Source organism: Phalacrocorax carbo, chromosome 1, assembly GCF_963921805.1.
Source record: "Phalacrocorax carbo chromosome 1, bPhaCar2.1, whole genome shotgun sequence".
Classification (NCBI taxonomy): domain Eukaryota; kingdom Metazoa; phylum Chordata; class Aves; order Suliformes; family Phalacrocoracidae; genus Phalacrocorax; species Phalacrocorax carbo.
The window spans coordinates 12,457,027-12,477,737 of record NC_087513.1 but is presented as its reverse complement, the minus strand read 5'-3'; the positions used below and the strand labels follow the sequence as shown (position 1 = coordinate 12,477,737).

The window sequence follows — 20,711 nt, the reverse complement described above, 5'->3', positions numbered from 1 at the left end:
GATACTGGGGTTTGCCCTGAACCAGGCACAGGACCTTGCACTTGGCTGTTTTGAACCTCCTGAAGTTCTCACAGGCTCACCTCTCTAGCTATTCCAGGTCTCTTTGGATGGCATCCCGTCCTTCTGGTGTGTCAACTGCACCACTCAGCTTGGTGTCATCTTCAAATTTGCTGAGGGTGCACATGATCTCACTGGCTAAGTCACTGATGAAAATATTAAACAGCACTGGTCCCAGTACAGGTGTCCCAGTACAGGTGTCTCTTGAGGGACACCACTCATCACTGGTCTCCATCTGGACATCGAGCCATTGACCACTATCCTCTGGATGCGACAATTCAACCAATTGCTTACCCACTGAACAGTCCACCCATCAGATCCATATCTCCCAAGTTTAGAGAGCAGGATGCTGTGGGGGGACCATCTTGAAGGCTTTGCAAAAGTCCAGACAGACGACAGCTCTTCCCTTGTCCGTTGATGTAGTCGCTCCATCATAGAAGGCCACTAGGTTGGTCAGGCAGGACCTGCCCTTGGTGAAGCCGTGCTGGCTGCCCCGGATCACCTCCCTGTCCTCCATGTGACTTAGCACAGCTTCTAGGAAGATCTGTTCCATGATCTTCCCAGGCACAGGGGTGAGCCTGATGGGTCAGTAGTTCCCCGGGTCCTCCTTTCTAGCCTTTTTAAAGATGGGCACAATGTTTGCCTCCTTCCAGTCCCCAGGGCCTTCACCTGACTGCCAGGACTTTTCAAATAGCCTGGAGAGTGTCTTGGCAACTACATCAGCCAATTCCCTCAGGACTCTGTGATGCATCTCATCGGGTTCCATAGACTTGTGTATGTCCAGGTTCCTTAGGTGGTCACGAACCTGATCTGCTATTACACTGTGAGTGGCTTTACCCCCCTGGTTGCCATCTTGTGGTCTATCGACGTGGGAGGGGTGAAGAGAGATGTTACCAGGTTACATATAGGAATTAGCTTTAAATAAGATACAAGCAGACTGTAAAAGGAATAAAGAAATAAAGATACAAACACTTAGTTCATAAACATATAATATCTACAACATCTCATCCATTTGATTTGCTTATTTCTGTATTCAAACCTTAACTAAACAGTTTACTGAAAAGTCAAAGCAGATTTAGGACAATATACAGGATTCTATTCTGCTTCAGACATCTTCATCATCTTCATCATCATTATCATTATCACTAACTGTATTCTAATTGAGGAATTTGATGATGATGATCAAGCCAGAAGCAATATACATGCCTTATAGGTTTCAGTTGAATCTAAAATGTCTTGTGCTATCTTTTCTCCATGTCTCCAGGTACAATAATAAAATTCTGCCTCTTCCTGCTTCTCTTCGATTTTATCAGCTGCATGTATTTTATATGGAAGTTTTTGAAAGACAGTAAGTTTGGAAATGTTCCTATGAAAAACAATCACATTTTGTAAATAGTGTTGAATTGATGGTTTTTGGAGTTGTTTCTAGTGATGCGCTCTAGGTGGTGCTGATAATATAGGGCGTACACTAAAGGCATTCTGTAGCTTGTAAGAGTTATAAGAGACTTTCTGAAAGGCTCTTTCAAACCATATGCTTAGAAGTAATGGTTTACGATTCCGGACTCCAATTCCAAATTTTTATTTTGTAACTTATATTAAAGGTGCACTGGTTTGGGATTTTTGTTTGTCAGATAGTATAGATTGTTCAGTTAATAGGGTCTTTCAGTTAACTTGGGTTTTTACTTTCTTTTTCTTCTAAAACTACTATTCTCAGTCAAAGAAGGAGGAATAGCTTAGGAAATTCACACATTCTAAGTTTTTCTCTAGTATTTTCTTTCTAGGTCTTTGCATTTACAAACTCTTCAGTCTGGAGTCTGTTCATCTATTTCACATTTCACTATAACTAATGTTTTCCCTTTTCCTTGATAAAATCTGGAAGAATGACAGTGATGAAAAAGGAGGAAGTTTTAGTAAACATAGAATTCTCTAAATTTAGGAACTTTCAATACTTTTCCTTCAGTATGCTCCTAGATAGCGGAAGCCTGACAAATCTTCAGTACAATGCCTGTTAAAATCAAAGGAAACCTTTCAGCTCTTTCAGTTGGCTACTGAATTGCTTCTGATGCACAGAAGAAACAAAACATCTCTGAATTACTGGAAAAAGAAGTTTCCCTTACACCCTGAACACTGACAAGCCCATCTACACTTTTTTAACTACTGATGGGCAGAGATATCTGCTGAAAGACAGATATTCAAGAGACATAACAAAGCAGGTACAGAGACTCCTTATATGCTTCCAGTCAGCACTGGTATTAGCTTGGATCCATGGCAAGCTGCATTAACATTGCTCAAAGTCCGAGCTTTTGAAACCTGTTAAGAGTCAAGGTTTATTACCTCTGGCACTCAGCCACAGTCATGGGGCTGAACTGTTTGTGGACCTGAGGTACTATGTCCACATAGGGCTGTGTTTCACTGTGTGATGTTTGCAGTTTGGATTGTCATCTGCCTTGAATGGTGTAGGTATACGCATATTGCTTGATCGGTGTAAGGGATATACCAGATGGATGTTAATCTTTCTGTGAGCTTTTCATCTCTCAGACTTGCAAGAACATAAGAGGGACCTGGAAGAAGCTGTTAAGGATTACTTTAGAACTGGCCATCTAGCCTAGCAGTAAAGTGTAACAGCTGGAGAATCTTTGGGTAGTAGATTGGCCATGGAGGACCTCTCAAGCTATCGCCTTTTGCCACTCTGCTCCTCTTCCAAGATATTGTGACTCAGTCACAAAACTGAAACTGTTGAAGCTTGAGTGTGATGTGAAGCCCACAAAAATTTGTCCAGATCAGTGTCAAGCTCTTCTTAAGAATCAAATTCATACCTCTCAAGCCAGAGGGAAAATATGTCACTCTCAACACCAACTGTACTATGGCACAGAGATATCTAACATAGATGAACTAAATGTGAAAATCATTTAACTGGTGTTACCAGCCAGCTTCATAATACTGTAAATGTTTATAGAAATGACCATAGGAGACTGAATTACTTCTGTTATTCATCATTCTGTCTCCATGATGGAAACAGACCTTCCAGTGTTGCTGGCAGTAGGTTCTCCAGGTTCTCTGATTTCCCCTGTAGCAGTACTGCCATCCATTCTGCCATTGAACATATGTGACATACTTAATCTTTTTGAGTCAGACTTCCTCAGTTTTCTACTGGGGAATCCAGACATACTCCTTTAGGCAAACTACCTTTAAGAATTTGGCCACAGGATCCATGGAGAGATGAGCATTTAGATGTTACCATGCTACTACCATCTGTTTAGTTATCTTATATGTATAAGATAAAGTGACTTAATCAGAAATCTCCCTCTGGACTCTCTATCCTCTCAGCAAGGGAAAGTATTCAAATTCATGGTAGCAGACCAAATTCTGAGGTTGATCTTCTGTGTTCTGTTCTGGATGAGCAGTAGTTCTGCTTATGAATGTGCACAATTATAAAGTGGGATCCCCTGAGTTTATTGACAGAAAAGGTTGAGATGTATGGGATAGAGGTCCATATATACTCCAATGCTGGATGAGTCAAAACAGAATACATTGACATGAAAGTCAGATGATACCTGAGATATATCATTCACCAGCAAGGATGGCTCAACTTTTCCTAATCCCCCCTTCTCGAGAGACACAGGTAAGTGGTCTTTTAGTGAAATGATTTTATACTAAAATATGGAGGTTCCTTAAGAAAAAGGCATTGCAGAGTGTCATGTCAAACTCCTTGAGGCCTTAGGAACTCATAGATCAGCTTCCTAAATTACAGTTAAAGTAAAACTAGTTCACATTTATCTAATAAAATAATAAAACAATTTAGGTTGGAAGGGACCTCCAGAAGTCTCCAGTCCAACCCTTAGCTCTTCCTAAATTATGCAGCATCTGAAGACAAAAATTTCACATTGTCTCCAGGTAGCCTGCTCCAGCACTTAAACACTCATTGTGAAGAATTTTTCCCATTTCTTTGGCTGGAATTTCCTTTGCCTGAGCACATGTCTGTTGACTCTTTTCTCAGGAGAGTTTGGTTTCCCCTTTTAGTGGAAGACTGCAGGTCTCTCCTCAGCCACACTGAGCAAACCCAGCACCATCTTCCACATGCACTTCAGCATTCTAATTGTCTTCATTGGCCCATGACTATATCTTTTTCTTTTTATTAGTGGTCCAAACCCTAGAAACATTTCTCTGGTGAGAAATTTCTCAAAAGAGGTTAGTGGAGGGACTCCCTTGACTTGATGGTCGTATTCTTAAGTCAGCCCAGTATGTGGCTGGCATGTTGCTATTCCTACTGAACTTACTGTCCACCATTTAGGTCCTTTTCTGCAAAGCCATTTTCCCCCTAGTCAGCTCCCAGCCTGTAATGTTTCATGGAGCTATTCTGTTCCAGATGCAGGAGTGTACATTTGCTCTTGAGCTTCATGAGGTCCATGTTGGCCCATTTCTCTAGCTTACTGAGGTCTGTCTGAAAGGCAGCCCTGCCCCATAGCATACCAACCACTAATAAGCACTGTCCAAAGTTAATGTTAAGTAAGTTAATCCAGAGCAGTATGCAAGCACACTTAAAATTCAGTGTTTGGCCAATAACACTGTTTGCTCCTGGAAAAAGTTAACAAGTTACTTGAGTCTTTTCAAGCACAATTGAAAGCATATTCTCATTAAAGCACATCAGAATTCAGCTCAGAGTATCTCAAATATATGATCTAGCAATTCCTTAGTATAATTACTACTATGTACTCTGTGGTGCATTATATATGTGGAAGCATGTGGTGCTTACGCAGTGATTTAAATATTGTATTATATCAAAGATACATTTCTTGTAGTCATGGTGCCTGTAATCATTTGCGTTTACTGCCCATTCCATTTATTGATGAATCCCCTTGCTTCGATAAAAAAAATAAAATCAGATCTACATAGCTCTCCTCATGATTTTTCAGAAATTAATAACACAGCTGTTTCAGAAGAGTCACATAACTGAACTTTGTTCTAGATATCATCCTGGAAGTTTGTGTGGTGAACTATCATCTGTATATTCCATGCTATGGAAAAAACCCTTATTAAAGCAAGAATAACTGATACAGTGATAATTGGTGAGGAAAAAACCCCCAATGTGGTTAATATCAGTTAAGACATACGTCTATTTATCAATACTTCACATTTTTTGTGCTCTTTATTTCATACTGTCTCCACATTTTGACAAAAGAAGACTTTGCAGATTTAATATCCATGTATTCATGGATTCACATAATATTCATGTGGTAAAAGGATGTGACTGTGAGGTCTTCAGCTCTGTGGCTTCCTTTATAAGCAAGATTATTCTTAAACTTCAGGTTCCTGAAATTTTCTACCCAAAACAAAAAAAAAAACCCTCATTCTTAAGTTTTTCATGGGGAAGAAAATATTGTTTCTATGAAAAGCATTCAAAAGCAAAGAACACATTGACAGCTTACTTAAGTTGGAAATTTTGCGTTTTTTCCCTCAAAATATTAAAAAAAATATTAAATTTAGATTGTCTTACTTTTATTTGCTCTGATCCTTCTTAATCTTTCTATTTCCTTTTTCTGCACTAGGCATAAATGAGTGAAGTCTAAGATTTTAAGGTTCCCTCCCCCCCGCCCCCAGTTTGTCATCCCCTATCTAGGAAACATTACCAAATAACAGAAGAAAAAAGGAAATATTGTGCCTTAGCTCTATAGTAGTATCACAGTAATGTCACTGTAAAATTTTCAAAGCCATCTGGGTTTATAAGAAAGGGAAAAGGAATGGGGCAGTCATTAATTTTTTACTCTTTATGGAGGTGAAAAGGAAGTAGAAGAAGGAAAAAAACAACACTACATATGTCAAAAGGAAATATTTTTTAAATAATAGAAGTGGTAACATTTTCAATTCTGTGAAACAGATTTTTTTTCCCAAAATATTGACATATGCAATAACTCTTTTCCCTTTCATGAAAATCTCAAACCCACTATGAGATACGTGAACTGTACTAGCTTCAGTACACTCATTATCCTCGGTTCTTTATTTGCAGCACATGATGATGCAATGGAATATGTGACATTGTGTGAGCAAAGATTACTGAATGCTGGGTGGGGGCTTGTTGGCTGAGTATTGGTCCAGATAAGGCTCAGATAACTTTGGCAAGTTTACCAATTCTTCAGCTGAACATAGGCTGTGTTCTCAGTGAACCTATGCCAACTTTGTGACAGTAGATGTGTGGCTGAGCTGCTATGTTCAGATTAAGAACTGGTCATTCCAAAAGTTTGAAACTTGATGTATAGATTTGGCTCACCAGTGAAAAAGCAACATCCAGAGTAAAGCTATAAAGAAGCCCAAACCCTTCAGTCTCTCCTGAACCAATACTCTGACTCCAGACCATGTTTACAGGATGTCTGTGATATATTCGAGAGAGCTATGAACTGCACTGAGCACTGCTGATTTCTCCTGATTTCTCACATGAGGACAGCAAATATCTCAGGGTCTGACCTTTCTACAAAGATTAACAAATTATCTCTCTGCTATGGTGAGTTTAAATTTTTTTTTGGCTTATTGCTGATTCACCCCAAAAATGAAAAAATCAGAATTTAATGCATTATAATGAATAAATGATTTGAGATCTTTGAACTGATTCACATGTATCTCCCACTGGAGTACACTCTCTCCTGCTGACTCCCACAAGAGGTCTGCCTCATTATTTTTCTTTGGGGGGTGGGGGAGTGGGGGGTGGGGGAAGAGAAAAGGGAGTCTTAGGGAGAAAAAGGGTGATGCCTGCTATCTCTGCTAAAAGGATTTAATTTCTAGTACAAGGTGAACAGCCAACATCGTACATTAAAAAAATAAAAAGCTTAAAACAATGGGTAAATATTTTGTCAACATCTCACTCTGAACATGTCTAATTCCCCAAAGACCCATATATTAATACCTGCCAAGACCCACAGTGCTTTGCATAGCCAGAAATGAACAAAGAGTAAAAGCAAACACAATTCTGATTTGATCTGTAGAACTTGAATAACAACCTTTTTAACCTTTCTTTTTGGTGTCAAACTAAAATGCAGAGAAAAATATGGAAAAGATGAAAAGACGTTTTTCTGAGCAGACTAAAATTCCTTCCCTTTTCTGTGGCAGACTTGTTCCAGCTAAGCCAGCCTGTGACTGCAGTCCCGTCAGCAGAAAACAAGCAGCTCTGTGCTGTAATACAGCTGTGTAGTGGCTGGATAGAACTTGATTTCTGAATGCTGAAGAGGACATAAGCAGGTAGCTTCAGTGCTTGGAGCGATTTCCAGGTGTCAGCTGAATTGAACTATACTGAGTGGAGTGTGTCGACAGAATCTCTTTTCCATAAGAGCTGCTGCTATATTGTAATAATCCCTATAGAAAAGAGTATAGAAGAGATTGTTCTGCTGCTGAGGTAATGCACTGCATCTGAAGAGATCTGTTTTATTCTGTATGGATTCTTATACTACATGCTTATGGAAGCTGGTTAACATCTGCCACATATTCTTTCATTCACACTCCAGGCTGTAATAATAACAACTAAATAACATCCTTATTTTGGTAGGTTCTTAGAGAGGATGGTAGCGTTACTTTTTAAAAAGATATATTTCACTGTAACTCTGTGTTAGACCTGACTTGATTAATTCAAAGAATGGAGCATGGCAGCAAAATGTGGTAAGGCAAAAGAGAGAGCGATTTCCTAGGGAAATCTGTCTATAAACTTGAAATTATTCTGGGAAACCTCTGTCTCCTGATCAGTATAACTTCTGGAAGGAGAGTTATTTCTCCAGAGGAACAAAGTTGCCTTTCATTATCTTTGTGGCTTGTAACCATTTTAGCTTCTGATTGAACCCTATACATTGTCTTCTTCTGTGGTCAGATATGCTTCAGATGTCTTCAACCAAGATAGCTGAAGTACTTTCTGTCTTGATGGTATTCTGAAATACTATGAGGTAGTGGCACGACACACCTCATCTTGACCCATGCAGCATGTGGAGGGAATGTTGGAAGTTTTCACTCTTTGGGGATTGCAAGAATTCATTGTATTTTTAGTATTCTTCCACTCTGCTTATAAAGCAGTGTATTAATTAATACAATGCTAGCTGAAACTTCCCCTAGAAAAATATGTATATATGTATTGCCCTGGGAAGAATTCAAGGGAAAATGGAAATTATCTCATTCTATTCAGCTCCTACTTCCCTTAAAGAGGAACTTAAAGCTGAGCATTTCTTCCTGAGCTAGGCCGGCCTCCACCCCAAAAACGTTCTGTTCTTAGAGAGGGAAGGAAAAACAAAAAACCAAATGTTTTTACTACTGTTCCAAATGGAAGGAGCACAGGTCAGAATCCCTAGGTATTTGGGAAAGGAGATCCTAAGCACATATGTTAAGAACTCCACCCACATACAGTAAGTCAACGGGGAAAAAAGTAAACCTCTGAATCCTCAGTTCTCGTAAGAAATGAGGTCAGGACTTAGGTGCAAAGGAAATGGAAGAGTGATTAAGACTAGCCAGATGTATGTGAATGCCAATAGTGTCTAAGTGTTCCATAACAGATCACAACTGGAAGTGGGTCTCCATCTTCAATGGTCTCCAACGTCAGCTGCCTAAAAAGAAGCATGAACCTCATTTGGTAGTTACAGGATAACATCCTGAGATGGGGAACACCTCTGTACCTTCTGGCAGCACACTAGTTTATGCCTCCAAGAGTGATAGAGTAATGTTTTTGTTCCTCAAAACCACATGATCATTTCCAGAATTAAATATTATCCTTCCAGGTTTATTCTCAAAGTTGTAACTTTAAGTGGAATTACTTTCTAGTCTCCTGAGGTCTTGTTCTCTTGGCGCCTAAGATGCTTTGTGCAAATGTCTCTCTTCTTAATTTCTTCCCTTTCCAGAATTTATCATGTCTCAAAGTTGGCTTTATCTGAGTCTGCTGCTCACTGAAGTGCAGAACAGAATGTGCCAGTTCTTTGGACAGTGACTGTGTTTTCCCATTTGCTCATTTGACTTTTTCTCGTTAGAGATTCTGCAAGGTAGGGCTGCAGCTATTTAAGATACATTGTGGGATAACTTGGGTTACCACATGCTGTAGTGTTCCATGCCCCAAATGTTTTGTTTGTTCTGGCAATTGATTTTGTGCTTTCATATTTATTATTAAATTTGGTGTGGCAGTACTTTCATAGGGAGCAGGGTGAGTTTTCCTCCAGAAGTCATTGTAGTGCCTATCCCTTATTTTAAAGTGTTGTGCAGCTGGCAAGCTGTGTTACTGATATTCCACACAACTCTGACAGGCTCTTTATTTGCCTGCGTGTCCTCTGCTGCCCCAGTCACCCTGTTGGAAAGTCATCTCTGGGTTGAAGTGTTGGCCGGAAGCCATGCATTGCCCTGTGTGATTCCAGCTCCACGGGGAGGGCGTCACATACCTGTCACAGTTCTGCTGGCTGAGCAGTCTCGCCTCGTGCTTCAGTGTGGTGCTCTACTTGGGTCTTAGATTTCATTTGTGCCTGCTCAGTTTTTAAGTCCCTCTGAAATGCATACACGGCAGGGCTGGACTACAACAGCTGCGATCAAACTCCTCATATACACATATATATATACACACATATATATTCAACCCCATATTCTGTTCAGATTTCCACTTAGTAGTTAAACCATTCCCTACATATATAGCTTAGCAATGCAGGTTGCTTTTCCTGATGACCAGCTCTCCTGGATTATCTTATGGCATGTGACAGAAAGAAATAAGTCTTCTCATTCAGTATTTGCCCCTTACCCTCAGTTATCTGTTGAATTTATAGGCAGCAGCTATATTCAAGTAAATGCAAGTAAATTCAAGAATGCCTGACAATTATCCTGGAACCTGATTGTCTGTGCTTGTAAATTATTAGGACAGTCCCGGTAAAGAATTTGGTGTGTCTATGACATTCCCTGGACAATTCATGGACTTGACTTGCCGAAGTAAATTGACACAAGGCAGATTACTTACAACCTGTTTGGTCTGAAGCCTGTGACAGTTTATTAATAGACTTGAGGTGGACTGTGATAATTATTCTCAGATACTGTAAGTGTAAGCCATACATTCTGAAGCTGACATGATGTAAAGGACAAAGTGTTTGCAAGCTGTCTCGTGATCAGCCTTTCTGGATCTTGACTCTCAAAATCCTATTCTGCATTACACCTTCCTGTGCTTCCTAAGTTAGCATTATAGTGTGAGAACAGGCTGAGGTGGTTTCTATGCCCACAATATGTACAAATCGGCAACACCGGAGATTAGTGTTTTGCTTACATCAAGAAGAACCACTTAGATCACAGGTGTGAGCCAAACTTTAGAGGATGTTTCCAGTATGTTTTACAATACTAATTAATATTGTATTACTTAGTTCCTTTATATCAGAATGCTGGTTTCTAAGGTGCTTTAGCTTCCTGGATATTTTAACCTTTATTATAGCCACCTCTTCTCTCTTCCCAGATTCTCTCTCCCCATATTTCAGCAGATGGGGATCTGCTGAAATTCCTTGAATTTAGCATAGTAATAAACTTAGAAAACAAAAGGTGAGTAGAAACATTATTTTACTTGTGGCTTCATTAATATCTTAAACTGTTGGAGCAAATTAGTTAATAAATGGCAGACAAACACTTTCAAGAATGCACTTCTCTTCACAAGGCTGCATGATCCTACTCATTTTACAGGGCAATCTATGCTGATATGTGTGCATGAGAAAGCCAATACTTGTGTCCCATAGAAACACAAAGAGTATTTAGCATCGTGGTCCTTTCAGTGCTGTCCTGGAATCTTGCAGCTCCCTTCCACTCCTGCTGCAACCCTAAGCACTATCAAGCGAGAAGAAGAGCAGCCTATTTTCCTAGCATGCCCACCAGTTTATTTCATAATATCCTTCTCTGATTTGTGGGGAATGCTTGAGGTTAACATCTGGAAAAGTGTTGCCTCCAGAAGTCAACAAGAAATGATGAGATCCCTGCTAGTTCGCTGAAATTATTAATTTGCCTCTGGTCTGTGATTGCATCAGTATCAACACTAGCATTTTTTGGTGAAAGTGCTCATCAGCCACCTGCCTAGCATCCTCCCATATCATCCTCTTGGACTATATGATCCTGTATAGTCAGGGTAAATTGTGAAAATGTCTTGCCACTTCCAAGATCCAAGACGGAGGAGAATTTTGCGAAAAACACCAAATAACAAAGGAAAACAGGTGATAAATCATTGTGAATAGAGACCTACAGTGTGGACAATACTGCCCTTTTCCTCTCTTCTTTTTTGTACATCAGAGATGTCACAGTGACCAAAGCTAAAAATGTCATGAATTGTGTGAGAACTGTAAGAGTAGGAGGAACTTTTAAAACATTCCCAAGAGACATACCCAAAGAGAGAAGATGATATTTCTTTCACATGTGCATACTTTGGGAAACGCTCATCACATTCTCCAGGGGCATTTCTAATTATGTGACACTATGCAGAAAAGAACTGAAAGATCCTCTTACTTTATCACCATTTGGTAGCCCAAGATGCCATTCTGAGCATCCTGTTTGCACGTTTGTATCTATGAAAATAAAACAGATCATATCAGATGCTTTTAAAAGTGCACATTTGTGTAGAAGCAACAAAAATGAACATGAATACATACGAATGATAATTTATTTTTCACTATTTTGTGTGATCTTTATTGATAATTCATTAGAATCAAGAATGCTTAATAAAAATACCTTCTGTCACTGCTGTTACAATGTTGAAAAGCATATGCTGACATCAGTTGTAACTGTCTGCAGAAGCCTACAGTGTACAAGTCTACATCTGGACTAGTCACCTTCTGTCCTTCTTATAGGCAATGAAAAATAAAAGGCATTTCCAGAGCTCAATTTCCTCTCACACTTGCAGTATATAGTATAGAGGCCTCATATTTTGCTGCTAAAAATCTTCTGCAAGAATGCAAAACTCTTTATCTCCATCTGCAGTGTCTCACTGTTATTCTCAGAAAGGTTCTTCTGAGCATGATTCTCATCAGAAGCATAGTTTTTGATTCAGAACCCTTGAGATTTTTTTCACACATCCAAATTCAGCAGTTCTCCAGGGAGAATTTGAATAGTGTCCTTCTCCCATGCAAGTATCCGGTGAAAGATTTCTTTACCACAGAAGCTAAGGATGAGCTGTTTTTCTCAAAGTCATTGGACAGATGACAACGTCATCAATGTCCAAAGAGGCTCCAAGAGGCAAAGTTCAATTTAGCATTTTAGGAAAACACTGTGTAAAGATCTTGAAGTTTGGAGCCTTTCCAGACTTCAGTGCATGGACATGTTTGACTCGTTACTAGAGGTTGCTTGCAGTGGTTAGTGGCAGTCACTCTGGAGACATCCTGATAAACTCTGAGACCTGCTGGGCAAAGCATCCACATGAATCTCATGAGTAGCCAAAAAAAGTTTGGAAAACTGACAGTTGGAAAATGGCCAAAGCTAGTGATATATTCCAACATACTGGAATAGGAGTGACAAAACAAAATAATTGTTTTGATAGAAAAACATATTTCATTAAAATAGTCCAGTGGTTGATCTATGAATACAAAATGAGGAAAAATGAGGAAACGTGACCAAGAGCCATGGGAGACAGGGAGTGACCCTGTGATGATAGTCACATGCATCTTTGTGTTGTCATGAGCTCTTTTGTGTCAAGGTGGTTGGGGTTTTCTCCCTATTCTGCATGCAAGATAGCACATTTAATTTCACTTTGCTAGATTAATTGTATAATCTAGACATCTGGTAGGTCTCACTTTTCAAAGGACATTTTTATGTCAGAGTTTATATTTAATTAACAACTAAGAATGAAATCCACCTCTGGAATAATTTCTACCTGCTTCATTGGCCTGTAGTCTGATTATTAAAACATTTGTTCAGAACTTATGCTTTTCAAAATGGAAAAAAAACAAAACAAAACAACATAAATAATACAGAACTTTTTTCTCTAGCAGAAAAAGAAATATAAATGAACTTTATAGGCAAAGAAAATCGGCTACTGTGTATCTGACTACACAGACTTATAGTCCATTATAGAAAAATGCTTGTTTTACTACAGGCCAAGTTCTGAATTATTTTGAGTCTGTGTGGATGTACATGGAAATTATAGGGGAAAAAAAAAAAAGAGAGACATAGCTCTAGGGGCAGGAAAATGTTGAAAGCCTCAGTTCTCCATATATACTAAGGGAAAGAAGAAAGTGGATATACAGACATCTTCTGGATATGATGCCTGTCTTAGAGTTGCAGATTTGTTGTACCAGGCATACCTGAAAGGAATTGTAGCTGATAATATCCAAGTCAACATAGTCAAGGAGAGTTTTTCCCAGAGCTAACATTACACTGCTGAAACACAAGAGGAGATTGACATGAGACAGTGCTTGGTTCCATTGTCTCCTTAGAGAAGTCTCTTAGAGCCAAATGCAGAAGCTCCTAATGGACTCAGAAGTCTAGAAATAGCTTGCTTTCTTCTTGTTACACATTTTCTGATTGAAAATGTCAGGGGCATTCTAGACAAAAATGTTGTATACATTTGTCTTACCACTTTGTAAGTAAACACCGGGTGAATGTAATGGAGAACAGACTTCCATTCTGCCCTAATTTTTACAAGGAATATATAGCAAAATTATCTTGATGTAATTGCCTAGTGTAATACATGCAATCTGAAAGTATGATGATGAAAATTCTTTTATTTGTAATAGTTTTGACAGCTTAGACACATTTTTCCATTATTAATTAAAAAAGAATATACAAGGGGGTTATGTTATTAAAGTTACAAAGCCAAGACAAATTGTATTAAGCATTAAGAAAAAATGAGCTTATGGAAATAATCATCATAGTGAAAAATAAAATCAGATTTCTTTTTAAATTTGGAAAATAGACTAACACGGAAAGGAAGAGTGGAAGTGGTCGTGATAGCTTCAAAATACCAAACCTGCATTTTGAGATAATGGAGATCAGATGTTCAGAAAAAAACACTATAGTCATAATTTATAATAAAGAAGGTTTCTATTAGATCTTATGAAAACCTTCTAACTATACTGGTAGTTAAGCACTGGGACAAGCTATATATGAAGGTTATGGAAATCCCTTAGCTTTATAGAAAAGAATGGGATTCATTTCTGCCAGGGATTATTATGACACACTAATCCAGCTATATTTAACCCAGAGAGACAGAATGGAACTGCTTTTTGTGTCCCATGTGCTCCTACATTTCATTACTTGTGTTGTCTTTATAAGAATTAGGGTAAATCTGAAGATATTTTTTCAACAACATGATTTTGCTCCTCATTCACATAAATCCTAGTGTGCCTTCACACATATTTAGTTTGCTCAGTGACCTCTTCTTCCTTAAATGGCCTTTTGTCTTCTTGAAATATCCTCACAATAGTTTTCCTCTCCTTCCGGAATGTTATACTGAAATATTGTACCACATGCCTTAATGATGTATGCCAGATTAAAACATAGCTGTTTACTTTAAAGAAAATTACAAGGATTTCAGAAACTTTTTTTAGGCTGAGGATTTTTCCTACAGCCTCCAATCATGTGGTCATCCGTTGCTTTTAGCAGGACTCCAGGGCTCAAAGGGGAGTCCAAACTGAAGAAAACAGTATCAAAGAAATAGAAAGCTGTGTATGAAATTAATCCAGAATACTGAGGACTGTCTAGTTACCTCAGTATACAGTTGCTGATCTGATCCAAATTAAAAATGCAGACTCTAACCATCAGAACTAGCCACCCTAGTGTGTAGGAGGGCCTGCCTGGACCTGTGAGTCAGAGTGCTGAAGTTGGGCACCAAGGTTCGTGGTACCACTGTCACCATCGTGGTAGGAGGCTGTCACCTCCAGGAGAGATGCTGAACTCCCAAAGTTGTGCTGAGTGTGATGTTTGGCTTAGACTTCTCCACTAAGAACAGAAGATGGTAAGAAGGAGATGATAAAGTAAGATAGCTCTGTAACCTAGTGGTTGGGTATTTAGTAGTGAATAGTCATTCAAGAACATATATTTCCTTCTGGTAAAACAAACTGGTAAAACCAGCAGATGAAGGATTTTCTCCATTCTTTTTTGAAAGTTAAGCTCACCTTTTCAGGTCGGTCTGAATTAGGATGAAAGTTAGATGGGAACCTCTGGCTGCTCTGATCAACATAATTTGAAGGACCTTATGGCATAAAATATAAATGCAATCTGAACATGACCACGTTCAGGGTTATATCATGCTGGTGAGTGAGCATTAGGATTTGCTTTATTATTCATCTCAAGCTTCTTAATTGCTTTTCAGGTTTATCACTGGCACTAAAGTTGGTGATCTGAATTTTATCCTCTGTGTTTTTCACAGTAGGAGCAAATAAATTTGAGTGAGCCTTATTACCTTATTACCTATGAAAGGAACTTTATTTCAGAAACTCCTAGGATATTTTGTTTTTTAAGGATGTCTCTAAGGCTTCAAAACAGCTATTAAGGCAAGGAAATTGTTTAGCTACTTTCTGTTTCCCTCTTTTGTTGAGCGCCTAATAAAAAACTAGAACATTGCTTAGGTGGTGATATGAAACACAGGTGGTGGGCTGAAATCTCCTCATGTTTATGGCAATGTACTCATTTTATAGTTCCTAATCTTTCTTCCCTCCCATCTCCACTTGCTTCATTAATTGATGACAATTTCTAAGAGCCTGGAGAGACAATTTTGCAAGAATGGAGCTATTCAAACAAGATTTTAGGGAAGTCCTACATCTTGTGTTATGCAGGCAGTCAGAAAAGATAACCACAGTGTAACACTAGCTTCATCAGTTATGGACTGGTTTGTATTGCATTTCTGCTCAGCTCTAAACAGACAAAGACCTGATACTTGGTACATTTAAGTGCCACGGTAGCATCGGGTACAAAAGCATTATTAATGATGTATGTCAGGGTCCCTAAAGGCTTATGGAAAGTAGAAGCTGGTTCCTCACATTGATGACAACTAACAGATTAGTAAGAAATTTATAAGCAGAAATACATGCTTTGCTTCCAAAAAAGCTTTCAGAAATTCTGTTGACAGTGCTTATGAAGCATATTGCTGTACATCTCTACTACCAAGCCTCACATGCTGGTCTCATGGACCAGCACCTTTTGCTGCCTTGTTTCTTCACAAGTGTATAGATGCAGTAGAAATGCATATAACCGTTTCTTCTAAGTTTTGTGTATTGCTTCCTTTCCTATATCTTTTCTTCAGTTTCTGTTCCTTAATTTCATGGTATTACACCCAGGAAGGGGAGGAAACCAAAGCTAAACCAAGACTGGAAAAGGGGCTTCCTGGAGCTCTGTACTGATGCTGGATATGAAATGGGGGACCTGGTGTTTATGAGTATCCAGCTAACACTGAATGCTGCAGGTATCTTGCAGGTAGGTCTATCTTAGTCTCTGATGTGGTGAAACAGCAGTGGAAAAAAGGAAAAAGATGGAGAATAAGTCAGTCCACACTCTCTGGCCTGTGGTTCCTGCAGCAGCCCTGCTTAACTGGGATTGTCTTATTATGAAGAAGGGGCATCAGGAAAGATAAATGAGTTTTAGCCTGCAGTAGCCCTCTGTAGCTTAGGGAGAGTGCTAACCACCTCCTGCTATCTCAGTACCCAAACCACAACAGTCACATCTGTCTGGACCATTAGTGCTTCCCATTCAAATGATTATAACTTCAAAGTAACCCAAAAAAATCTATGTGATAAACAGGGAATTCTGACTCTTCTTCAAGCTCAGTCTGATCCCATGGGTTTGATGTTTATCTGTGTCCAGCTAGACTAAATTTGAAAAATACAAGTCAAATTACATGATGTGTTGACCATCTACAAGCCCTACTTTCAGACCCAGCAGAAATCTTTTCCCTTTGCTCCTTTGCCAGATTATGCTGTTGAGGCCCTCAGGGTGGTCAGGTTAAACTCATAATAGGTATTGACAAAGAGACTACTGTGGAACATCCCAATTTATTTTGTACATCACTTTTCTTCACAGGGACTCAGAATAACAACCAAGACCAATATTTTGGGGGGTTTTGTTAGGCAGTCAAAATAGGACTAGGCTGCTCTGCAGCATGTATTCCACTAGAGAGCTCCAATGCAGCAGCAGAATCTGGGATGCTGTTGTCATCTTGGTTACGGGCTCTCCACATCCTCCTCAGTGGCTTGTTCAGATTAAGGCAGGATGGGGCCCTCCCAGTCAGGGACAATGATGAGGGCAGAGGTTATATATGACTAAATATGGGAGGATACACTGTGTAGGTCCTCCTAAGACCTTCCAGAGTTTATGTTTGAATAATATGAAGAGTATGTATGCCCATACCTCAAGCCACAACCTACCACCATAGCCCCCAAACCCAAACTGATAAAAGCTCTTTCTCTGTTTCTCTCTGTCTTTTTCTTTCCCCATTTGGCGTCTGAGGTTTTTGCTTAGAAGTGAGATTACAAACAGAAACAAAAGAGGATTTTTTTTTTGAAGCTGAAATTAGATTTTTTTTTACGGGACTTTATAACATAGCTGACTGAAGGTAAAAGTTTAAAGGAAAAACCAAATACATCATTGCTCTAAAATAAAAATACTGATAAACTAAAACCATGCACTTCATAGTATGAAAGAAAGAGATGGGGAAGCAATTTCTGTGTGCAGACTGAGAAGGATATTTTGAAATCCCCAAGCCTTGTTTCACTTGTTTGGAAAAGTACTGACACAGAGTCAGACACAAAACCATATCTATATTAAATAAATTTATAAAGAAAGTTTTCTGTTAGGGTGAATTTTAGAAGTAGTATTCTAAGGAAGAGAAGACCTATGGCCTCAAATGGAACATGAAATTAAATGAAAAGTCTGAAGCTACCCTTGGACAGGCCAGGGTAATTTAATCCTCCAGGGAAGATTTCAGAGGAAAGCAGGGTATACTGTCCCCTAGCTTATGCTGTGCTGCATTTCCCTTTTTGCATGTTATATAAAGCATTTCAAAGGAAGAGCTCAGAGATTAAACCTCGAATCACAGTATTCGTCTTTGTTTATTCTAGAGGCAGAAATATTTTTCCTTAGGGTTGTCTCACAATGACTTCCTAGTCCCTAGGCTCACCTGGCACAGCAGTTCCACATGTTGAATATATACAACAGAGACAGGTCAAACCTTGGAGTTAACACTGAATTTTACCACTCCAAGAAGTAGCCCTGGGGGTGTGGGTGGAGGTTGGCTGGGGCTGAGCAACTACCACTACAAGGAGGGAAGAGGAAGATGGTGGGAAAATGTGTTGAGTTCGGCTTGCTGCTTCTGCTACCTCCCAGGAGACAGCGAAATAAAGGATGGTGCCTGGTGCCTAGGAGGATCTCCTCTTCCTCCTCTCCCCAGCACTATGGACCAGCCCACTCACCACAGAAAGGCAAGCCGTCTTTGCAAGGCTCCAGGATCATACACAAGGGTAGAGGAGAAGGACAGCTGTTTTTTTTTTTCTCTATCTGCTTTCCTAAGCAACTGTTTACATTGACTGTGACTAAATCAATAATCTGTAGGAGTGAGTTAATACTACTGTGTGCCTTAACTGCAATCGCTAAGTCTTTCTTTTAGAGAGAAGGGCAAGGCAATCTAGTTTCTCAGAACAGCATTGACAGAAATGACTGTGGGCAGCTACTCAAGCTATCATTTGTTTATCACAAGTACGATCCATTTCTGGCAAGGCAAAGCTCAATATGAGTTAATTTACCTTTCTTTATGTCAATACCATCTTTATTGGTATTAGTCCAATCTGATGAGTGTTTTCTTTTGGGAAACTCATCAGATGTTTCTATAAAAACCACAAACCATTCTGCTGCCTCGTTTGGAACATTTAGTACTGTGGAGTCCCTGTCTAGAACCTGTTCATGCTACACCTCTTTTCAGTGACTGTCTCCCAAAATGCCAAGCGACCTCTTCTACTACCCTGGCTGTGCAAATGCTCTTTTTATTCTGGCCTTCAGGTTCAAGCTCTGAGTTTCAAATTTGCATGTGTTATAAGAAAAGGGTGTAAGGGTTCACAATATAAGGTTTATTGGAGTTTTCTCATCAGCACAGGGACATGCCTCTGACTGGAGTACTTGGTACCCAGGAATGGTCCAGAGATGCCTATTTCATTCCAGCACAGAGGCCCTTCCTTTTATACTTGGTTGTTGGAGTTATTTGGGGACTCTAAGTACTTCTGAAAGGTGGTCCTGTCTCCCAGTAGGAGTAGACAACCGGCCATCTGTGTCCTATGTTGATGGGTTATTGCTGTCATTGAAATAACATACCACCACACATTTTTCAAAACCAGAATACACTTTTCTCCCACTCTTTTATTACTGAAATGCATTCAATAAGAATGTGTAATGTAGTCATGGCTATTGTCATGGATGTGGCTGGCATCCACAGGCATCCATCCATGGCAGGCATCCATCCATGGCTGGCGTCCATCCATTTTTTCAGGAATGCTTAGCTGTCTTTTTTAATAATACATTTCCTCATATTGAATATACTTCACATACTGTTCCTTGATTCTTGGAGACTGCAAACAAGGTCAAGGACTTCCACTTCTCATAGATTATTTTCTATTGCCTTGCTAGTGATTCTATCAGTGAATGCTACTTCTAAAATTTTCTTGCTTGATATGCACAAAAGTTGGAGAACACTTTCTACAAAGGATCATGTCTGGGGAATTTCCTTTAATGGACTGAACAAAACCTCTGGCTTCCTTCTCATTAGGTTTTTCTGGTTGACATAGTGAATAATTTTAGGTATTTCCTGAGCTTCTTTGTGAAAGTTGTAATTTCAAATGCTATTTATCTGAGTTCCTCACTGAATTGTTTCACCTGAGCAGTGGCTGCATCTTCTATTAGCAGTGTAATTTCATGGTGAGATCTGTAACTTCTTCTGAAAGAGGCTAAATGACTTTTACTTAGAAACACACAGTTGTGCTGGTGCTTTTACTTTGAGTAAATAAGTGTTCTATTTCATTATTATAAACAGCATAAAAAAGACAAAAAATGTTCATGAACTATGCTGAAATGATGTATATGTATGGTTTTTAGTAAACTTTAATGTTCTAAATGTATAGCAACTGCATATAAACCAGTACAGAGTAATAGTGTCAGCCCACCTCTGATTTATTTCAATAGGTTCATACCATAAAAGCCAGTAAAGTAATCTGAAATTTCTGGAGAATTTAGACACTTTGTGGAACAAATTATAAGATTTTTATTTCATAACAATCTATTTTTAAGAGTTCTCTTGAATAAGCAACGCAGATTTGTACTTGTCTTCAAAATAATTTTGGAACTTTGATGTTAATGTAATCATTGACAGGCAAAATGAGGCCTGTTATAATGTTTTCTTCCAAAAAAATTGTTTAGGAACGTTTTCGTTTTGATATTTCAGGTAGAAATTCCTGAATTTAATCTTTTAATACTTACTGGACTGGACTTTTGAAACCTCCCTTACACCAGTAGCAGATACTGGAGTGTGTAAGGTTACGCTTTTTTACCAATTAAACTGCCAAGTTGAATTGAGTGAATTTTCATTTCTGTGTCTGTGAATTTCTCTTCTGTTGCATTATACCAGCATTGTAGCTGCTGTGATTTGGTGAAAGATGGGGGGAAAAAAACCCCACAACCAAAACCCACCACAAAACACTCAACCCCAAAATTTATTTTCAGTTGTT

General features: G+C 39.0%; 1 long non-coding RNA gene across 2 annotated transcripts; it reads left to right on the top strand.

The window, feature by feature from the left end:
• Positions 1-6,196: 6,196 nt before the first annotated feature.
• Positions 6,197-12,279, top strand: LOC135312031 (uncharacterized). 2 transcript variants are annotated; one of them, XR_010371655.1, is made up of 4 exons: positions 6,197-6,553; positions 7,156-7,438; positions 10,493-10,575; positions 10,714-12,279. It is a non-coding gene; the product is annotated as an uncharacterized LOC135312031 (long non-coding RNA). The 2 variants fall into 2 exon arrangements; XR_010371653.1 differs by having other exon boundaries at positions 10,493-12,279.
• Positions 12,280-20,711: the final 8,432 nt, after the last annotated feature.